This window comes from Rhipicephalus sanguineus, chromosome 2, assembly GCF_013339695.2.
Source record: "Rhipicephalus sanguineus isolate Rsan-2018 chromosome 2, BIME_Rsan_1.4, whole genome shotgun sequence".
Lineage (NCBI taxonomy): Eukaryota > Metazoa > Arthropoda > Arachnida > Ixodida > Ixodidae > Rhipicephalus > Rhipicephalus sanguineus.
In genome coordinates, this window is record NC_051177.1 from 177,601,369 (window position 1) to 177,605,464 (window position 4,096).

Consider the following 4,096-nt stretch of genomic DNA (forward strand, 5'->3'; position numbering starts at 1 on the left):
CTCAGCAATACCTTTAGATGATCCAAAAATTGCATTCAGAGTTTTCATCCATATGTTATCTCCTATTGAACGTCATACTAAGATTCGTAAATGTAAAAAGTATACGCCAGTCCTCAAAACCCTTGGATTACTGAAAAATTATTCAAGGAGCTGCGAGCCAAAGAGAACATTTCTAAAAAAAGAAGACGGAAGCATTTTAACTTACTATTACTCGCGAGTTACAAAAAATTCTGGAATGCCGTTACAATGTGACTGAAAAATGGAAAAAGTTTTATTACGAAGGAAAACATGAAGATGCTGGGTGAAATGTTAAAAAAAGTAGGAAATCGTCAACTACTTCCTGAGCAGGAATGTTAGGCACTCTAGCAGCATTACTATTCAATACAAAATCTTTACGTACGATACCCCTTCAGAGATTGCTGAGGCCTTCAGTAACTTTTTTCTGTAACGTCATCCGCAATGCTGAGTATCATCTCCCCCTTTCTCATCTGCCAACCCAACCCACGCAAAAACAATTGCTCACACCGTTTATAATATTTTGGCACCCATCATCAACCTAGATTTCAAAACTGGCATATGTCCAGTAAAATTGAAAGGTGGAAGTTTTCTTTTCGTGTTTCAAAAACGTGACCGTACACTGACATCTAACTATCGACCTATGTGCATGATGCTCTTTCTCCCAGTAAAATATTCAAAAAATTGCTCGAAATTCGTCCAACGAAATACATCAAATAATTTCAGATTCTATTTCTTTCCCAATTCGGTTTTTGTGATGCATGTTCCACTGACCTGGCTTTGTTGTCTTTAATTGAAAAGCTGAAGGAAGCAATTGATGGGGGCTACTGTGCAGGTTCCGTTTTTATAGATTTTACCAAAGCATTCGACACTATCAACCACCACGTTCTTTTTATGAAGCTTGAAGCAATAGGAGTTACTGGCCCTGCACTTACTCAATAGAAGCCAAGTTGTCAGTCTGTTAAGTTATAAGTCAATACCTAAGGTAAAAAATATAGGAGTACCTCAAGGTTCTATTCTCGTTTCACTTCTTTTCATAATTTACATAAATAATATGCCATCTTGTCCTACCACTTCATAACTTTTTTTTTACTGTTTACTGTACGTAGACGACAAAACACTTAATAAGACTGAGAAGCGCCTCCAATCTCTCACACAAAAACTAAATCATGGCCATTCAAGCTTGGCTGCTTGGTGAACCCTAACAAATTGCAAATCAATCCGACTAAAACGTAATTTGCTCTTTTCCACTGTAACATAAGTTATATATCGTCAATATTTCTGAATCAATTCGGAATTGAAGCAGACGATGAGGCGGCCTCGTTGGGAATTAAACTGTGGCGTCCCTTGAAATTTCATTCACATGTGGAAACCTGCACAAAACAATGGTTGACGGCATACGCGTTCTAAATAAATCCAGCAATTTTTCCCAACCTAAATTATATTCATTGTACTATGTTTTTATTCATTCTCATATTAATTACGGTGTCACGTCTTGGGGCAATACCTACAGCAGTCATGTCGTCTCCCTTAAAACTATGCAAAAGATGCTCAAGCACTCCTGCATGCCAACAACATCCAACCAACCGTCAACACTTTCAAATATAATGCAGGAATACTACTTTTCATGCAAATAAAAAATCAGCTTCCTTTGTTTAAAATCCTCAATCAAGCCTAGAGAATAAAAACTTGACAAGGTTTGCACACAATCACAATTTTATCTTACTTATAGTTCACAATAACTATGGCAAACAAACAGCCCATTTCACTGGAATCTTTCTCTGGAATACCATACTTTCAGCTATCCAAACCTCGCAATCAATCGGCATATTCAAAAAAGATATGAAGACTTTTATCGCATTGAATCCATAATCTGGACAGCCTCTATTACTCCCGTTCCTTTCCATGCCTCCTCAAACCTAGTCATTACGAAGCATCGCATGATCATCCTACATTACTGAAATCAGATGTCACTGTTTAGTTTTCTTTTACGTAGTTTAGTTTTTACTATCTTTCACCATGTAATTATCTGAAAACTGCTTAAGAGAGTTGAGTTACACCTGTTTTTTATGTTGCCTAATTTCGGTTTATGTTGCTGCTTTCTGCTATTGGATTAATAGGCAAAACTAAAGGTAAAACTCTTTTTTTTGCCTGCGATGTATTTTATTGCCTGGTTTCTCTACCACTGTTTACTGCATCAATTACTTTTTTCTTTAATCAGTACTGTGGGACGTCCCGATTCAGTCTTTGACTATGGGACCTCGTTCGGTAAACACAAATTTTCTCATTAAAACCATTTCTGATCATGATTCTGACTCTTATGAAAACTATTTGATTGTGTTGCTATGGGCCAGAGAACGAAACAAGAATACAGAGAGAAAATGAGAGAAAGAAAAAAGAAACAGAAAGAAAGAGAGAGACAGAGATCAAAACAGACAGAAACAAAGGAACATAAATAAAGAGCGAGATAGAACCTTAAATTGGGTTTCCCAGGCTGAACGGCCTCTCTCTATGCTGGCATGGCTATAGTGAGGCTTAACTAGCTATCTCATGGCTAGGCTTGGCTATTATGCAAAGGAAGGCCACCCAGCTCCTTCAGGCTTAGCACGACCAGTGTGAAGCTGCCCTAATTTTTTGTTGCTGCGTTAAAGACATATAGCTTCAAAAGCTTTTTGTTCATATTGCATTTTGTGGCCGCTTTTGTGTAACAATTCTAACTCGTTATCGCATAAATAAATGAAGTATTTGACAAACTGGGGCTTCGGCGGTGCTTAGGATGAACTCTAGGTCAAAGCCACTCCTGAAAAATATTGCCCAATTAGATAAGGGACGCAGAGCAAATAAGATAAAACGCAGAGCAAGGAACTGTATCACAGCATTCTTCTACGGAATGATGCTTTCAGAGGCACAGGCAGATGTTTTTTGCGGGAAGGAAGCGGTTGCAAGAGTATAGTGTTGTCGGGCGACAAAGAAGCACGTTTTAGTGCAAATGTTGCCGCGCAGTGGAAGTGCAAGTAATGAAGGAAGATGACGGCACATCGCTTTGCCCAGTTGTATTCTGTGTCGTCGCTCTCTCATGAATCTTATTTCCTGCGCGCTGTATCCTCTATGTTCAAGTGAAAACATGCGAGGGCCGTCGACGATCGTGGCTCAAGCAGAAAAGAAACGCGCCGGCCTACTTCCGATGCACGAAAGGCTCAGGAGGGTTGTGGAGAGATAGAGAGGAAGGAGAGGGTGGGGAGGGCGTCTGCGTGGGCCCAGCAGGGATTGAGTACTTTCAGCGGACAGGCGTGGTCGCGCGCTCGCTATCGTGACAGGAATTAGCATCATGCATATGCACTTGCGCCGAAAATAAGAAACCCTAATAGCGCAACAAAGACAAAGCACATGTTTCGTAAATGCACAATGCAATTGAAGCACAATAAAAATAAGCGCCACGGCATTCCAATGATATGACCAGATTAAACCTGACAATTTCATTCAGCAGAAATCTCAGCCTCTTTAACGCGTTAACGCAGGAGTAGAAGCTTGTTGACGATTATGTGCTTCATTATGAAGTACACTTCATTGCTTGAATTTTGCGCTCAATTGCAAAATCCCTGTTCTGGTACGACAACTAGCTATCTGGGCTGCAGCCCTGCCACTCTTGCAGAAGGGTAGAAAATTGTCAACTCGCCGTTTTCGACAGCCGCCGCAGTGATTACATTTGTTTGCTTGTTTATTTCACAGCAAACACCAAACGCCAGTGGCTTGAATGCTTCGTGTGGCTTCCACAACATCGTATAACAAAGCCACCAAATATTTGCCAGTTTGTTTTCAGACTTCTGTGCATCTGCCAGGATGATGATGTCGAAGTTTATGACAAATCATGTCTTAATACAACAGCAGAACGCTCCAAACGTGGTTGAGATCCTACGACATCTACAGTGTATCGAAACTGCTGACGGAAGGGAATGAACTGCCGCGTATGATTTTATCCATGCGCAAAATAAAGATTTTGTTTACGGAAATTGTACAGCCTCGACATCATTGAACTGGGCAAGTCAAACATTTGCCTCCTTATTAAAAAAAAAGAAACGCT